Here is a 19,509-nt window from a genome sequence, read left to right as displayed (position 1 = left end):
CGGTACTTGTGTGTGCGTTATAGCTTGCTAATATATGTTCCAGATCACTGATTTTATTGAGAAGGCTATGAGTATTTAAATTAATTAAGCGAAGGCAGCATGCATTTGACTGCGAATGGAATCAGTCATCGTCGTCAGAGGGACACGGTTTTTCCTTTGTGTGCTAAAGCTTAACTAGACAATCCTGGTCGTAGCCACAGGGATACACATTTTTGTCGATTACCAACGTATCACTAATCAGATGCATGCGTTTTCCTGCCTGTCTTTCTTCTTTTCCGGATTCCAATAATAGCTTACGCTTCGCTAGAATTTCCTTGCAAAATTCGTCTCCCACTGATATACTGCTTCCTTAAAGCTTTTGTTATTTTTTAAACTGTTAACGTTTCTCAGGAGTCGTGCAACTTAATAATGACCGGACGTGGGGAACTACCCCCTTTTTGGCCTATTCTGCTGAACCTTTCAACCGTTATTAGTTCGATACAAAGTTCTTGAACGAAAATATCCTGCAGTACCGCTTGTTCCAGGTCTTCTATGGTTTCTGCCTCTCCTTCTCCAATCCCAAAGACAAAAAGATTATTCCGCCGTCTCCTGTCCTCTAAGCTAATTAGCCGTTCATCTTGTCTTGATAGTGTCACGTTAGCTTTCGTAACAATGTTCGTTAGCTGGCCTATTTTTTTACCCTGATCTTCGATTGTTAGAAGGGCATCTTCCATTTTAGTCATTCTTTCTCCTAGACCGCTGAGATCTGCTTGAATTGCCTTCTGACCTTCAGACAGTTTTTAGGAGGGCTTTCACATCAGGACCTGGGTTGAGTTGAACGTCCCCAGACAATAACAGGCACAAAGAGGAAAATCAAGAGAACAGTACACTTGGGCACGGCAGCAAAACAGCTCTGTTGTCAGTTTTGTAACAGTATTCTGAGAAGAAAGTGACCTGTTCGAGCAACAGAAGCCCGAGAGTCGGCGACATCGCTTTCGCAGTGCTGCCCGGCCCACTGAACGCTGCTGGCAGGGGGCCCACGTTGATAGGTTCCACGAAGGACCGCTCGATGCACGTTCCAGGGTGGCCGCGCTCGAGGGTAGCGTCGACGATGTGCCCGTGGTCGATAACAGCGACGTCAGCAGCTGGTACGGCCATGCATGTGCTGGATGCACCTGCTTGTAGGGATGCGCAGACGAAGAAAACCTGTTCGAGCAACAGAAGCCGGAGATTAGGCGACATTGCTTTCGCCGTGCTGCCGTGCCCACATTTATTCGCCGCTATCATTACAGTCGCGAATGACAGTCCCTAACACCACTTTTCACCACACTATCATCACCTTTCTCGCAAGTGAACGTCTGTATCCGCAGTGACTGCCATTTAATCGATCGAGATACCCATCACGGCCTCGGCCGATTTTCGGCCGCATATCGCCATCCTTCGGCCGCTCGCCGCACCGTGAGTGAACGGGCCGGTGATGACGGGACCGACGTCAGCGGCCGGTCGGCGTAGATTGCGGCAGATATTTGAGCATCGGTTTGAAAGTAACAGCTCATGACACTACCTAGCACAATTTATCACCACACTAACATCCACCTTCGCAAATCTGGAACTCCTTTTCGGCGATCAGTGTGGTTCAACAAGGTGTTGCTGCCGCTACCTGCGTCGGTTCGAGCCGCCGGCGGGCAGGCACGGTGGCCGTGCATGCGGAGCGTTTCTGCGAGCAGTAAACGCTTCATTATTTCGTGCTTCAGCCAGTTCTTGCGAACCACAAGCGAAATCCAGAAATTTAGTTCGGCGATCGTCGTAGCCTACAATGTTTATCGGGGAAAGGAGCCGCACCTTACGCCTAAACCGGGTTCGGTCGTATACGCCCGCATACACCACCACGCTAAAGTCGTGTGCAGGCAACCTACCACGGGTGACACAATTATAAAGTCCCCATGACGTCAAACTACGCTTTACGCACCGATAATGAGCTTCAAACGCCGAAAATTATTACGAAATTACACTCAGAAGGCGCGTCCTAATCGAAGTGTCACGCGCTGCAAGCCCAACTACGCAGCACGCTGGAGCGGGGATCCTACAAGTGACGTCAAATAAGGTCCCTAGAATTACTAAAGTAGCGTCAACTGCTCCCTGCTTCTCCGCTGCCCTCCTCTTTTTTCTTTCCCCTCACCCGTCCCGCCGCGGTCCCTTTAACTCCGCGGTGGTGCCGCCATTTTTGTTGGCTGTTGGGTTTTGCGGCGGGTTACGTTATATTTTTGCTTCCGTTCTATTTTGTTTTGATTTGTTTAGCAAGTTGATTCTCTCATGCGGCTAGCTTCAAGCGCACCGAGCGTTTCTTGCGAACTTTCATTTCGACGCATGTGGTTTTGGGTATGCTCCACTCTTCGTGTTTCTAGTTAAGCGCTTCGCACGTCTTCTGTGCGTGCGCCGTTGGGCGCATACATCTGCTAATTATTTGCATTCTTGGGCTCAAACAACTAAACTTTATCAGAAGACAGAATGACATTTTTTTTCTGCCCTATGTGTCGTTTTCGGAGTTCTCTCTTGCCAAAGAGCAGAAGTCGTGTTCGTTCGATCGTCGCTCGCGGATGGATGCTCCAAAGGTGTAAAAAGAAGAAATGGTCTGCCTGTGCGTCGCGATCGCCTGCGCTAATTGCGCGACGAAGGTGTCGAGGATCACCTTTCATCTGTAAGTAGTAAGGGTCTTTGTTTTTGGTCTCGATGGTATTACTAGTATTAGAACGTTATAAGTGCACACTTGCCTGCCGTTTGTGCGTGATGTAAAGGGAAAATTTGCCGTAGCACCTGCCGTCCGCTTACTGAGCATGTCGTACAGGCTTGTTTATGCAGATATGCGGATGTTTTCCGTCGTAGTCGTGGTGGTCCTGTAGTCGCTTAACTGAGCGAAATCACGTTTGTAAATATGGGGGGCGCAAATTGTTTTTCCGCACTAATTTAAATGCAGAGTATTGCTGAGACAGTTACCGTCAAAAATCAAGTCACTCTTGTTTAATATATTTCATTTGCATCCTTCTCTGCTCTCCCACCTTCTTCGTCCGCGTGATTTTCTTATCAATAGCACGTGCTCGCGTTCGAACGTGCGCGGTCAACGGGGTTGCGAATGTGATTGCGTGACCTCCTGCGCGTAGTTTTCTTATCGAGAGCAGGCTACTATCGTGTGAACGTGCGTGGTTAATGTAGTGGTACATCCAATTAGGTAACCTTCTGGATTTTAAAAATAAAGTCAATGCGACTGAGACATGTACAGCACCCCAAATTTTTATTAATATATCGGGAGCGATGGCCGATTGGCGTGTCAGCGCCTTATCACGGTGTTCAGCAGCAAAATAGGTGAGAGTACGTGCACGCGCATAAGGCCCTCTGCTGTATGAGTGTCGTCTGCTTAGCTGTTTCCTTCTGTGTGGCACACCCCTTGCCACTGAATGTGATTGACTTCGTGCCCCACGCTGCTTAGCTACCTATGTGGATAGCGAAACGGCCTCCCAAGATAAGAAAAAAAGGGGTTGTGTTGCCCTGAGAAAAACAGCGGAGCAGGCGATGCTGCCACGACAGATAGTCCCATACGTGTGCGCGTACCCTCGCCTATTTTGCCGGTGAACACCATGATAAGGCGCTGACATGCCGATCGGTCGTCGCTACCGCTATATTATTAACAATTTGGGAGGCTTTACATGTGGTGATCATGCTTTCTGTAAAGTTCACGCGAAAAAAAAACTTGCTTTAATGAGCTTCAGTGTGCCTAATCCATTTCGCAAAATACGATTGAAAAGCTGGAAATAGACCTGCCGCGGTGGCTTAGTGGCTATGGCATTGTGCTGCTCATCTCTGGAACGCGAGTTCGATTCTCTGCCGCAGCGGCCGCTTTTCTGATGAAGGCAAAAAGCGGAAACGCCTGTGTAAAAAAGATCCCCAGGTGCTCAAAACAAATCCGGAGGCCTCCACAACGGCGTGCCTCATCGTTTGCGTAGCGTCGGTGCGTTAAACCCCACAATCAATCAATCAATCAATCAATCAATCAATCAATCAATCAATCAATCAATCAATCAATCAATCAATCAATCAATCAATCAATCAATCAATCAATCAATCAATCAATCAATCAATCAATCAATCAATCAATCAATCAATCAATCAATCAATCGATCAATCAATCGATCAATCAATCAATCAATCAATCAATCAATCAATCAAGCAATCAATGAATCAATCAATCAGTCAATCAATGAATCAATGAAGCAATCAATTAATAATAATACATTAAATAATTATAATAATTAATTATTAATTAATTATTTAATTAATTCATTGATTGGCTGATTGATTGATTGATTGATTGATTGATTGATTGATTGATTGATTGATTGATTGATTGATTGAATGATTGATTGATTGATTAATCGATCAATCCATCAGTCAGTCAATCAAAAGCTCGTGATTATTTTGGTCTTCTCCGGCAAGGGCAAAAGCGTGCATGTTGTTTAAACCAGAAAACGTGCGTGTGAATTACATATTAACACTGCTATATCCTGATGCATATGATTCCTTGCAGTACTTCCTAAAAACCATTCGAACCGCTTAGCTGTGTCTACAGAGCTTGTTTGCGTGTGAGATCTGCGTTATTACTCATTAATTATTAATGAATTAGCATTCATTATTCCAACAATGCCGCTAAAAGAAGTAGGCATCAAATAGTCGCGATGTCACGTGTCTCGCACTTTCAGCGTGAAATCACGGCCAATAGTAACCTTATAACGCGGCATCTCTTGCCATGGCGTGCAACATGAGGTAATATTATTGTTAATGGGGGGCGGCCTATAGCCTTAGATATACAGAATAAATGATTATTGAAATAAAAACAGGTGTTGTGTCTTTAGCCAAGCGCTACGTGTTTTCCCGCGGCGACAGCTCTGTTCACCACCATAAGATATACACACGCGAACTCGATGGTTGAACCATATGTTACATCAATACCTTCCGTGTAAGGCAAACTGCAGGCAGCCCTCAAATATGGTAATCAATAAACCAGGTTAGCAATCGTTTTCTCCCTTGTAGAGCCCAAAAAAGACGACCGCACATCAGCGTCCCTTCCGCCTCAGCGCCTTCTCTGCCCTCGGCAATATGGCAGCCGACCGGTTCGCCCGGCTTCACCTGCCCGCGTTACCCGCTATGGGCGGCCTCCACTCCAAAAGTTTTATACTACCTCCTTTTGGTGGATGCCGCTGGCGTATACGCACAGCGCGGTTTTTGTTTACGTGTGCGGCATGCTGTAACATCTCAGGATAGCTCCTGAATGCGAAAGAATCGAGCGTGGACATTTCAAACTGCTCTGTTACGGTAGTTCCGTTCTTGCATTCGCGTACCTGTGGTCGTGCAATCACTGCACAGGGGGCTTGCGCACGGTTCGCGGCAGTATAAAGACCGCTTCAGTCGGAAATGCCGTCGTACAATCGCTGCGTTGGCGTCTTTGCATCGCCTTTCTTGCGATGGTTGTGAATCATTTGCGGCGTTCACTCGGCGCCCGCTTTTACTAACGACCTACATCCTACCTTAATTCCGCGCAGTTTAGAGTGCTTCGCGTTTTTTTGGAAAGGTTTGTTTCAACTTCATGTAGTTACAGGCTGCTGTGAATAGGTTAAAAATATATACACATGCTGTTGTGCGTGTGTGCACATACAGCGACGTGAAAAGTACCTGCTTGCCCGACTTCGCAGCCGGATGCACTAAACTGCACTTGGGGCCGTAGGTTCATGTGCGAACCGAGTAAAAAACGCAAGCTTGTAATTCTGAGAATAGGCTCCAGAGAAGAAAGACTGCGATCACTCGATCGGATAAACTAAAATTACATGTTTGTGGCGTCTTATTTCTCATACGAACCGGAGATCGAGTCCCTCTAGGAACAAATCATGTAACTAATTACTACAGGTAATTAATACTGCAATACGTTTTTTTACCCGGCGCGGTCATTTACAGCTGTTATTAATGGAGGCGCCTGGACAGAATGGTTTTGTGCTGGGATGTAGTCTGGTATATTTGTACATTGCACTAACCCGGGAATGCACCCGAAAGAAATTAGAAAGAGAACCAATGTCACGAAGATTATCAAGAGAAAACAATTCTCCAAGTGGAGAATGAGGCTTTCGGACATGACTAGTCCATAGGTATTCGTGTGAAAAATCTCCGGCATTTACCAATGAGCTTCCCGAATAGTCATTTGTGGTTACCGTCCAAGAGCGGTGGTCTAGGTTTGTTGCCACTCGCGGGGGCTGCTCAGGCAGTCCAGTTCAAATATTTGTGTAGGCTGCTGCGTGTCAATGATACTGCTGTCAATTTCTTGTTTGATGAATTTCTGGTTAAGACCCATAAGAGGATCGCCTCGGTTTTCCAAATCCCTGAGGGGGTATCTGAAAGTAAGAAGGTTGACGCCGCCCTTAAAAGAGGTGCGGCGAATTGGTTCCATGACATGAAAAATCACTATAATAACAAAGACCTTTTTGCACATGCTCAACAGCCACATGCCATCTCTTGGCTTTATCCCGAGAGTAAATTCCTTAGTGACGGTGACAGAATCAAAGTGCTCCGACTTCGTACAAACCTTGCTCCAACACGTACTTTGTCAAACCGTCATGCCAGCTCCATCAGCTCGTACTTGCCGTCGATTTGCCGAGCGGCCATAGACAGCATGCCACATTCACCAAGAGTGTGAATCCGTTAGTCTGGTTCGTCAGGAATACCACAACTTTGTGGCCAAGCAGGTTGCGCATATTTGCCATGAAAAGAATTCTGGGGGGTTGGTCGTAGAGGAGAAGGTGTACACCAGCCCCTCCGGGGTTGGACTAAAGCCCGACATAGTTCTTGAGGATGACGAAAGGGTCGTGATCGTTGAAGTCACCATAACATGGGACAGCAACGAGGGCATTTTAAAGCAGTAATGTCGCGAGAAGGTCGAGGAGTATTCGGTGTTAAAAACTTTGTTTCCTGCTCTTGTCGTCTCATTTTATTGGATGGCCTTCGGAGCGCGGTTCATGTTGTGTCGTGAGACAATGCAGGCTGGTAAGAAGCTGGGTCTCCTCCTGAGAGACATGGGCTGGTTGTCGGCATGTGTCATGCGTGGGAGCTTCATCAGCAAGCAACGTTTTACACGACGAGTCCTGGGGGGGGGGGGGGGCACCTGAGTTGACTTTTATCTTATGATGTTCTTTTTTTCATGTTTTTTTGGCGGTTTGTTATTCGGTTGTTGTTGTGGACAGGCGCCACACTTGTTTCTACGAGGCCGGCCACTGGGATTTCATCTAGTCTAAGTAGCTCGTTCCATCCTTCTTTCATTACACCCAGCTTAGCTAATTTATGTCACCCTGGCATAGAAACAACAAGTCGTACAGCCAAACACCGGCTGGGCTACGGCCCATCGTGTTGTGCTAGTGACACGTGTCAGGTTTTTAGACGCCAGTGGCCCACACACTCCAGCTTGCCGGGGGAATTAACGTATTTAGGTATATCACAAAATATAATAGGTCCCATCAAATAGATATTTTATTAGAACAAACGACCGTAATGACGTTGTGCGGGTGGCTTGTGATGCTGACGTGGCTTCCTGTGAGAAAAAATGCTTGGAGTTATTTGGGTTTAGATTTAACGCCAAGCTTCTCTAATATCCGTTGCTGAAATTGATCCGTGAAATAGTCTTAATGGGAAGGGAAAAAAATGTCACCACCGAGTTTGAGATGCGCCACAAACACCCCGCAAATATAGGCAACAATGTATTGCAGACCATTCTACCGTAGCATGGACAAATTTGTGTTCGCGCATCTGGTAAGTGCCACGTCCACGCTCAACTCGCTTACACTAAACCCGTTTAACAAGCGCTTTGCTGGAAAACATATGTCAGCTTGAAAATAATATAGTCGCAACAGTGTGTTCGTTCAAGTCGCAGTGACTGGATACACTGCGCCGTTGACTACTAAGATGAAGTAAGCGTGCACTCTGCAAATGCACGGCATTACGTGTAATGCAAACGTAAGATGTAATTAACGATCTCTGTGCATAGACGGAAGAAAGGCCATACAGCCGTTGCGGTGCAAATATGTATTTAAAGTGCCTGTTCAAACGTGCGGGAATTTAACAAAGCGATAACAGAAATTGCGAATCACACGTACGTCAACTACACGGTCACTTGATTAGCTGGCCTTAAATTATTTTACCTAGCCGCATTTTTTTTTCGCGTAACAGACCGAGTTTGCGCCGCACCGACCAAGCACATATTAAGTAGCAAATCACTCCATTGTCATAACAACGGGATTATAGACCCTCGCGGGTCGCTAACACACAAAACCGGACTTCACGTCACAAAGAGCTTACACGCACTCGGAACGAACACGCTACATGGTCAGAGGAAGCTGTCGTCTGCCAAAACAAGTGCGAATTCAGGTGAACAATTCTCGCGTCTTGAAACCCTTACGACAACCGACTGAACAAGCAAGGCCGCTGATAATTATGCTGGGAGGTAAGCGCGTACATGACAAATACACGGCCTCTTATCCAAAGTAGAGCTCAGAACAAATGGTTGATGACGGTCGCGGAGGGATTACGCATTCCTTCGTTTACAAGTGACCACTCAAGCTTGCGGAGAATTTCACAGAGCAAGAATAAGCATTCAGAAACTCACGTCGCAAAAGAGTGATGGCAGTGTCTGCCGAGAAGTATTCCCGTTTAAATCTATGCAACCAAACTTTTCTCCTTTCATCGCCGCCTTTCCCGGACGGAATAACGAAATCTTTTGCCCTCCCTGACGATATTCGCGCTGCCTAAGGCACAACACATCGGCACAAAGATGCAACATAACGACACTGAACGAGCAGCTAATATTAGCTGGCGCCTACGATAAAGCCGGCACTGAAGCTGCGTGGCTCGGCAGCCAGAAACGGCCCCATAGCGGTGGTGTTGCGCAATGTCGCAGCCGGTGAGGCAACGGGGAAGCGACCAGGCGGCGGAGGCGGAAGCGAAATACCACCGGAAGTTTCTGTTGGCCAATGGCGGGCAGCGCTTGCCGGAGAAAAATAAAATAGCAAAACACGGAGGAGGAAACTAGAGTGGGTGAGGGCGAAAGGCGGCGAGATCATAGAATGGCGCTACCTTAGTAATTTAGGGGCCTTAACGTCAAGATTACCGCAGCGCCGGCCTCTCCAGAGGTGGCCCTCGCGGCCAATACCTGCCGGCGTACACGAGACTCGAGTACCCCCGCTTAATTAGGGCCATGGAAGACAGTTTTGGTGACGCCTGTTTGCAGCAGCTACATTTTGCCGAGCAGAAGCGTGTGCGACAGCAAGGTATGACTATAGAAGATCTCGCGAATCGTGTAGAGTGACTAAAGCATAAGCACTCGGGGGTTCTTTGAACGCCACGAAAGATGTTATTGACACCGAAGCATTTCTTGACGCCCTGGAAAACACCAACGTAAAGTGTTTTGTGCACCTCGCTCGCCCGACGGCTGTCCGGGAGGCGGTTGGATTGACACTCGGAGCTTCAGTCCACCTCTTCGACTTCCAACTGTCCGCTACCCTTTGGCAGGGTTCGGCAGCATGCTCCTTGCCGTGGCTGCTACCTGTGTGGTGCCCCTGGTCACTGTGCGTGTGATTGTATCCGCGGAGCAGACTCTCTGTCTTGCCGACTGGGAAAGGCGAGCGCGGGCCGTCGAGGGCCGGAACCCGCGTAACTTACCAAGCCCCTCTCCTGTCACCAGAGGTTACTTCAGGGCGTAGGGAATCGGATGTACCAGAAGTGTCCAAGGCAAGCGAAACAACTACACACGAGGTGAACTCTGTAGTGTTTTCAGTGCCCACTATGGCTGTGGGTGTGCCAGCAAACGCCACAATCAGGACGAAGGATCCCCACAACGCTCCTAACGTGCGGTTGCACGTGGTCATGCTGGGCAAATCACTAAACGCTCTGGTGGACACGGGTGCCGCCGTAAACATTTTGGACCGCTCTGTCATCGCTGACGTGCCTCCCTTAATCCAGTCGGCAAACGCCACTGGTGCTTGCCTTCAACGGAGCTGATATACAACCGGTTGGATACGTGCTTCTGTATGTGAGTGTTCTAGGAAGACTCCTCCGTGTCGAGTTTGTGGTAGCCGAAAGCCCAAAATGGCCTGTAATCGTCGGATGTGGCTGGTGTCAACATGCTGGCGTCGAAATAACATTTTCGCCAAAGCCTAGCTTCATGCGTCGTGATAAAATCCTACTTTACACAAAAGTTGCTGGTCCGTCCAGCCTGCTCGCCCTTATGCTTGCTTCCGTTGCAGGTCTACTACTTTGTATTGGTGTTACGTGGAAAGGTCTTCTTGATTGTGTCTCTTAGGGGTTTGCCGCACCGGGGCCGCACAGAAATTACATCGGAGCGGCCATTGATGTTAGCACAGGTTTACCGCCAATGGCAGGGACTAGGGTGGAAGCGGAAGTACAACGTAACATGATTGAACGCTGATTCTTTGAGCCAGTGGTTTTCTCAGTCCCTTTTAGGCGAGTTACCAGCAGGCCAAGGCGGTGGCGGGTCACGACGACGACGGAGTGCCAGCAGTGCCAGAAGCTGGGACACTTTGCCCGCGAGTGTTTCCAAGGTGGCACCGGCAGAGGAAGCAGGGGCGGAGACCTGGGCCCAAGCGGCGTGTTAAAGGGTGGGGGCGGCCGTGCTGGCCGCATGAAGTACACGCCACAAATCAGAGAGAAGTGCTACAAGCGCAACCGGATATGCGAATTTACAAGGAACTGGAAGGAGGCTCCGGACCAGCCACATCTCCAACGAGTGCCAGCACAGACCGGAGGAGACGTCTTGCTACAACTGCGGCAAGATGGGCCCCATCACCCGCCAGTGCAAGGAGCAAGAGAAGACGTGCTATGTCTGCCACAAGCAGTGCCACATCTTGCGGTACGGTACAGAAAGCGACCGGAAGGACCGAAAGCGCTACATCTGCAGCCACAGCGAGCACATCAGTCTCCCGAGGCCGGTGGCAATGTCCCTGAAGCCGGCATCGGCGACCGGTGGAATGAGAGCGGGGACATAGCGCATAACTGTTTTGCGCTACGTGCTAGGCAGTTGCCGTGAGCCTTGCTGTGAGCTGTGACCTTGTGCCCCACCATTCCAGAGGTCTTCTCTTCGCTTTTTTTAACACCCCGCCCCAGAATATGGGCAAAGTGTTGTGGATCAAGAATACAGAAACCTGAGGAGAAGGACAATAGCCCTAGTTCTCAGAACTAGTTAGACAGAGATGGGCTGGGGAAGAGGAATATGAAGACGAAGAAGGAGATGGTGGGACACACTGGTTCGGACGGGTGCATAAACGAGTTACTGTGTCCCTCTTAATAACCCATGTGTCCTTGTGAACAGTTGCCCGTAGCAATACGAAGTTCAGGAAACTGAAGCATGCGTGGAGGCCACGAAAACACTGGGCTCGCCGGAGTTCTTATAAGCCCTCTGGGAAAGAGCGCTTCAGGGTGTGTCAAGAGCGGGTTCGGTTCCCGGCCACGGCGGCCGCTTTTCTCATGGAGGCGAAAAGCAAAAACGCCCGTGTGTACGAGTATTTGGCGGACGTTAAAGATGCTAATACAAAATGAAAGTGTAAACTGGTTATACATTATATATCTCATACCTCCACTGCCTAAAGCGCAGCCGCGTAGCCGAGTGGTCTGGAGCCTTGGGTATGTTTTATTGCAAGTCCCAAGTTGGAATCCCCGTGGGGATATTCTTTTCCTTTTTTTTAAGTAGATTTTTTCGTTTTGAGCCGGTGGTTTCTATACTAGGTTCACCATTTTTGCGCCGCTACGTTCAGTACTCCACGAACGAGTTTGCAGAACGCGCGCAGACTGACACTGACGCACTAGCGAGATCGTGTTGGCGTGCTGTTGCCATAAGCACAGACTGCTTGCGGGCAGTGGACACGAGATAAAATCAGAGGACCCTTTGCCTGGTGCGAACACGCGTTCTACGATACAGGCATGAGAGAGTCAAGCTCCAAATATGGGGAAAAGCGCATGGCATTTGAGCGTCTGCGGTGACGTGGAGTGCGTTCATTCATTGCGTGGGCCTCGGCTAGGGATTAGTACGATTCCAAGACGTACTGGGAGGCCGATCTTGGGCATTTTACAGCCGAAAACATGGCAGAAGCACGGTATGGCGATTATTAAGATATCAAACGTTCCCATCCAACGATAACATCAGATGTAAAACATGTTTTTTTGCAGAACCGAAACCGAAACTTGTATGAATGCTAATCTTGGACGTTGTCCAGTCATGGCGCAACTCCTCCCGACGTTGCAGTGCTTAGTTGGCGCGGCCGTCGCTGACCGCACATGGTTGATTTTCTTGTATAGCAGTTTTTAATATTATCACCGACTTATCAACCGGACAAACAATATAAAATGTGTTAATTTGAGCCAGTCTACGCAGCGCAAGCAAAAACGGGAGCTTGACAAACTCACTTCAGTGTCCCTTTATGTCCTGTGCGTGAGTGCAAGGTTCCCTGAATGCTTTCTTTTTAGAACAAGGCATTCTGGGTTCAACCTACACTTAATGATGAAACACAATACAACATCTTCATTTACAAGTGCACTCTACAAAACCATTTTTCAGACAGTGGCTGGACACGACGGGGGAGCAACTAGTAGCACCGGTTTATTTTGGCATGAAGATCTTTTTTTCTGCGTTCTTCTTGCGACTCGTTGATGCCTTCGACGAAGAAATGCATCCTAGTTAAAGCATAAAACTTCAGAATCTCGGGCTGTTAGCTTATCACAGTGCTGACTGCACCCAACGCAGCTGGAAAATTGCAACTTCTGGCAGCATAACCTCGAATATGCCGCTACTGCACAGCTGTGTATGCTGAACGTGGAAGCAAAGTGAGAATGGAAACAAAGCTGCTACAACATTCGGCAACGAAGGATTAAAATCTAACTGGCCTACTGAACGGTTTTCGTCTAACACTTTGTCCTTTTTGTGCAAGTTCTTTAACCACTGCTACAGCATTTTTTCTCAACGCACACAACGACGGCTCCCCGTCTTTCCTCCACAAAACAATGAGGCTGACGTCGACGACCCGGCATTGCATTTGTCTTAAAAAAGACACTTCTCAGCTCGAAACCGTGATGTCCAGCCGATGCACCGCACGCAGTCAAAGCAGTCGAGAAGATCGACCCTACAGGGCCTAAAGCCCACGATACCGCAGAGCAGCCGCAGGCATCCAAAACCAGTGTACACTCGGCGCTTCATGCCAGCGCATGGAGCGAAGGCCGCGGAATCCCCTTCCCCTTTTCTAGTACATTTCAATAGAGTGTTTTCTAGGAGTGGACTATGGCGCCTGACTACACGACGGGGCACAATAGAGACCCTTCGTGTTCGCTATGTAGCCTCTCTAGGGTACAAAGGGGAGGCGGGGTGGGGTCACTAGCGGAAAGCAGGCCGCCGCGCTTTTGAAGACTCCCCACGGCCTTTTGTTTCCGCGTGCTTCGCCCCTGCGATGGAGCCTGGAGGCAGTCTGGCAGCAGCTGTCCCACGAAACGCGTACCTGCTCCATGCACTCCCGAAGCCAGTGAAGCGGTGCCCCAGATATTCAAGAATGAAGTGTTGCATATCGTGCACAAGCCTTAGTCTTTGAAATCAACTAAAAGGCAAGAACCAAAAGTGCTATGGAAAACACGAAGTTGCGAAACCAGCGCGGTTTCTTCTTCACTGGCGACCGATGACGCGCAGCTTCATTCTCTTATATTTTTTAGAACGGTCATCTTACCCGGCCCTTCTCGCAGTGGAACGCAGTTTATGATTGTGCACGGACGGGAGTGTTCCCACGGAGTGGTTAATGTTTTGTGGTGGTCGATGAATATGCCATGACTCAAGAAGATGTCTCTTTCTCTAACTGGTTTCGTCTTCAATGGTAGCCGTTTTATTGCTGTCAGATTTGTGGTCGAGTGCCTCGCAGTGGAAGGCGACGGTGCTGCGCTCACGATTGTGTTTCTCGACGCCGTTCTTACACTGTCTGATTCGTTCCGGTGGATTTTTAGTATCGCCAATGCATGACGACGGGCACTCGGCGCACAGAATTTCGTACACTACGCCGGGAGTATTGTCCTTTGTCGCCGGTCTTTAGGGCATTGAAAGAGGTGGCCTATAGTAGACGAAGGCATATGTACGACGTGTACTCATTGTTTCTTGAATACTCGGGCCAACGCCTCGCCGGTTCCTTGGACGTACGGCACCTGCACGCATTTGGGAGGTGCATTAGTAGGAGTATTCTGCAAATTTCTAGCTTTCTTTTGCACCCCGCGCCACTATCGCTCAAATGTTGACCTTCACGTCGACAAACCTTCGTGTACGCTTGCTCACCGCCTTACCTTGTCTTACGACCATGCGACAAAGAGCAGGACACTCGGAGTCGCGTACAAGATCCCGTGCGCCTCCTCATACGTCGGCGAGACTAAAAATATACCGGAACGAATCAGGCAGCACATGAATGACACCAGGAAACAAAACAGAGAGCGCACTGCCGTCGCCGAACACTGCGAGACATCCGACAGACAAAATTGACTTCATTGCTACGACCATCCTTCAAAGCGAGACCAACTGAAGAAAAAGACTGCTTCTTTAGTTGTGGCACATTCAGAGAACAGCGCAATACTGAAACCGTTACCTCAGAACTCTCCCCACTGCGTATACACACAATTCTCATTTGTAGAGGTGGGCGCCGCTATTTGCTTTTTCTGACAGCGCCGTCTATGAAGCGAACACCGAAACCGCTATGCTGGGCTGTTGAGTGCTCCGTCCTTCCCGCGCGTCTGTTCGCTGTCCGTGCGTTACCCAGTGAACCACAGTGGTTTGGTGTTAATTCAGTGGTTCCAGTGTGTGTTATTGTCGGGGCTATGTTATGTTGAGTGTGTTATGTGTGTCTGCCTTGTTTGTGTGTTATTTTGTTTTAGTCAACTGCGAACGGATTTAAGTGCCAATTCGCTGCTATAGTGGAACTCTGCAGTTCCACTCTGCGGGTGGAACTCTGCAGTTAGGCGATGAAAACGCTACTAGTATGCCGCCTACTGACGTCACACTCGATATCTGGAGTAAATACGTATTTTCAATGCCGGCATGCTGGTTATGTTCACTGATTAGTCATGTCTACGGAAGCGCGGACACCTTATGTGAAGCGCGCACAGCGTCTGGGACTCGCTGACTCGCGCTCGCGATGGACTTTAGAGGAGGCGATTACTGCGCTGTTGATACTGCAATATAATATGATCTTTCTGAACTAGACTTACGGCTGCTGACCAGTGTGAATTGACAGGGCGGAAAAAGAACAGGACCGCACGACCAGTCGCACTACTAGTCGAAGGTTGGGACCATAATTGGCCTAACTCTACGCAGCGTATGCGCCCTGTCGCGTAGAGCCTAACTTTGTGGAACCAGAGCTTGCGCCATGAATGCTTTAGGCGATCAGGAGTGGCTGTTTTGAACCAGACACTAGCGCCGTCTATGAAGCAAACGCTGAAACCGCCATGCTTGGGTGTTGAGTGCTCCGTCCTTCGCGCGCGTGTGTTCGCTTTCCATGCGCTACCCAGTCAACGATAGCTGTTCGGCGTTAAGTGAGTGATTGCAGTGCGCGCGCGCGCGCGCGCGCGCGCGTGTGTGTGTGTGTGTGTGTGTGTGTGTGTGTGTGTGTGTGTGTGTGTGTGTGTGTGTGTGTGTGTGTGTGTGTGTGTGTGTGTGTGTGTGTGTGTGTGTGTGTGTGTGTGTGTGTGTGTGTGTGTTTGTTGTTTTGTTTTCGTCACCTGTGGACGGTTTTAAGTCCCAATTCGCTGCTAGAGTGCGAGATGCCGACCCCGGCTGTTGCGAGCAGCAGTAGCAGTCCCAATCAGCATAGGCCGATAGCCAATCATTGGACGCCCCTGGGCTTCCCTTTGGCTTCCGATAGCTTGGCCAGACGCCGGCCTGTACGCAAAAGCCATTAGTGGACAACGCGCGCTATACGACCGGCCTTGAGGACACGCATTGGCCGGTGCGCAAAAAATCGCACTGGACAGCGCGGTAATTCAGACGTAATTTTTTATCATAAAATTTTATGAAGACCAGTAGCCTATATGAGACGCAGCTATTTATGAGTTCCTTTACACACGACTTGGGATTTTCTTGTTAGTTGAATGACCACTCAAGTTCACTGAAAACTTTACTGAAGTTTGCGTGTTTTTGAATTTGTTTTCACGGGCAGCGCACAACAAAAAAGTAGTTCCAGATCATTTTCAAGCTTGTGTCAAGTATCACATTTAAATAAAAAGTATTGGAAGGTGTAAATGCCCCCAGCCTTACCTGTTGTTGCATACCGCTGCATGAAGTCTCCCTGTAGAGCACTCGTGTGCGTTATTTTGCGTGTATACATGCGCACCCGGCGCGCAAGCAGCACCACTCGAGGGCAGCACTGCGGTCGTTGCCCGCGGTGGTTCCCCAACATGACACATTACGACGGTTAGAGCGTGGTGAACAGGCCAAAACGCAGCAAAAAGTAGTTACGTAAAGAGCCACAGCACCGTGCGACGAAACAAAGCGTACCTAAACTAAATTGTAGCTTATTCAAAACAGCGTGAGAGAGAGTGTTAAACGCTCAGTAGGAATTGCTCATTTGTTTGTCCTAACGCAACGGTGTCCGCCGAACTACTTGAGCGTTGTGCGTCTGCGCTTTCTTTTTCACGGCGGTGGGGCCGTGGATCGCCGCGACGCCGCGGCGCTCGTCCGACGTTTTCGTCTCTTGTGGAATTGAAACCGCCGTAGTACTCCTGTACGTGTCTGTGAGGTGCGTTTTGTTTTCGGTGGCTGTGTGAAGTATACCTGACTGGTGTAATAACATTGTTTGCCTGCTACGGCCGCCGCTGAAAACGTAAGTCACCATTTCATTTTTCCTTTCGCGGTGCGGGAGTGCTTGCGCTCGTTCCCGCCAAAACTTCAGCTGTCGTTTATAATTGGCGCTCGCGAGTGCTGCTTAGTGTTGTTGGTTCTTGCGAAGAAAAAAGTGGTCACATACATGTGCTTCCAATTGTGTGACGCCAGTTCTACCTATCCTTTTTCCGGCTTTGTGTTTTCCGAACAAACAGACGTGCCCCACTGCAGGTTCACCACGTGCAGCATACGTTGAAGCAAGACTCGTGTGCAGTATAAAAAATGCGGATGTATTAAGCTGGCTTAATTAAACTCTAGCTATTAATGAAGATTTCGTTTCATTATTTTCTTGAGCAACGTAAAGGTATTGTCGAGCGACAAAGTAATTACACTACCGCTAGGCTTCTCCGTCGGTTCCGTTCGCGTCTGACGGGGCAGAAGTGAGCGAAGGCACAACAAAATTTCACGGAACCGCTAGCGTGTTGCTTTGTCTATTGAACTTTTTATATTACCTTGCGCGACTGCAATACAAGTGAAGCCCATTTCCGGTGAAATTCCGGACTGTTTTCTCAAGAACGAGCCAAGTAACTGCTACCGTAAAACGCAGTCTTGAAAAATGAATAGTGCAGTACGTTTTATGTTTCATAGCGAGTGTTAACAAGCTAGAACTTTAGGCTGAATATTTTCACACGGACATGTGGTAAGGCTTGTATAGGTGCTGTATTTAGTAATCAGCGTGAATTCACCATTATAGTGAACAATTTTTTTAATTATTACAGGCTCTACGAAGCACAGGTGTTTTCCGTGGACCAGTGGCGGATGCAGGAGTGACAAGCTTTCCAAGCTGGGCTATTCTACAATAGTGCTGTTCAACAACATATAGTGATCTTGGCACGTCGGCGAATTACCGGGAGTGAAGGTCCTGTTTTCATTTACCTGAATGCTTCTGTTTTGTAGGCATCTCAAGCAGTTAAACGAATGATTATCGGTTCGCGCTTCATGAGCAGTGCTTTTTAAACTTTTTTCTCGACTGTTGTGTTTGTGTTCGTATTCTTGCCACGGTTAAGCCACGTTTCTCGTATACTTGATGTTCATAATAAAAAAAGCTACACAGAGAGACCAGGTGTGTTGTGTTGCTCAATTGTTTTTGGCAAGTCACGTATGTATAATTGCTTCGCAAAGTTGATGCAGTTTGCTTATTGTGCCTCGCGGTCCCATTTCTGTTTTATACATGCCATTGTACAGGAAATTATTTAACGAGTGCGCATTAAATAATGCGCACTCGTTTAATAATTTCCTGTATACTGGCATGTATAAAGCAGAAATCGGGCCGCGAGGCAACTCATAAAGTAAGCATTGGCCATAAGGACTGGGCACAAACACAAAAATGTGCATGAAAATAGCGTGGGGTCCACCCATTGGCATTATCATGGCAAGATACTTTGCCAAGCGTTGTCCAATATTGGCCTTCCAGGGCTTGGCTTTTCTTTTTCCAAACACCAGCCTTTTCCAAACACCAGACCTTTTCCAAACACCAGCCAATATTGGCGGCCGAGGTATTGCCAAGCTCGGACACTTTGGCGACTGATGAGTTGTCGTGCTTGGGCTTGGCAATTTCTGCTGCTTGGGAGTGGTGGTGATCGCCCGGGTGGAACTCCGCAGTTGGGCGAATAAAACGCTACCGGTATGCCGCTACTGGTATGCTGGTGGTTCACTCATGCAATATGTATGACAAATGTCACCAGTAAAACACCTATTGAAGGAATATTCCTACTTGTTGTGTCAAACCGCTGATGTTCGCGCATAATGTATTTGCGAGACGTCTTATTTCGGGACACCCCGCAGTTAGCTGCTAAAATGTAAATGGCCCTCAATGGTGCAGGTGCCCCTTATAGGAACCCCCCCCCCCCACCGGCTCCTCCCCACCTCGTAAAATGTTAATGTCTACGCCACTGAAAGAGACCCGCAGCTTGACGGACATGTGTTTGACCAGGCTGGAAGCATTGTAAGGAACAGATGTAAGACTACGTACTCTTAGCCGTGTATGTGCACGCAGACACAGGCCTAACAGTACCTATTGTCTATGGATTTCGTTAATACTAACGAAGAGGAGAGAAACAATAAGCAAAGACAATAGGACGGTGGTGAAATTTGAAGGAAACGTTCGACCACTAAGCACTGGTTTTCCATTTACCGTGTCATAAGGAATAAATTGATTACCTCGTGCATTTTACTGTTGCCTGAGGTGGAAGAAATATGTAAATATTTCAAATTTACTGGGAATATTTTATTTTGCGAATATTTTATTATATTAGCGTGGAAGAGGTTTATTGCATGAAAAGTCAGAACCGGCAAACTGCACAAGTACCAATTAGACGAGTAGCTTTTCACATTCTTCGCTTAATCTCCCCTTTACATGGCGTGGCGAATTTGAGTACGTTGTACCCTGACGTGAGTATTGGCACCACGTGACATCCGCGAAAAAAATTAGTATTGCCTTAGCTCGGCAATGCCAGTATATACGTTGCGTGAGCTAACTTTCAGCAATCCAGTTCAATTCAGTCCAGTCCAGTCTAGTCCAGTCCAATTTAGTCTAATCC

General features: G+C 48.3%; 1 pseudogene; it reads right to left on the bottom strand.

Annotated features, from left to right (window-relative positions):
- Nucleotides 1–293: 293 nt before the first annotated feature.
- LOC144165855 (uncharacterized) lies at nt 294–1,221 on the bottom strand (annotated as a pseudogene).
- Nucleotides 1,222–19,509: the final 18,288 nt, after the last annotated feature.

This window comes from Haemaphysalis longicornis, unplaced genomic scaffold (assembly GCF_048455015.1).
Source record: "Haemaphysalis longicornis isolate Haplotype H1 unplaced genomic scaffold, Haemaphysalis longicornis Haplotype H1 scaffold_15, whole genome shotgun sequence".
In the NCBI taxonomy this organism is placed as follows: Eukaryota; Metazoa; Arthropoda; class Arachnida; order Ixodida; family Ixodidae; genus Haemaphysalis; species Haemaphysalis longicornis.
The sequence above is the reverse complement of the archived record's forward strand: the minus strand, read 5'-3'. Positions and strand labels throughout refer to the sequence as shown.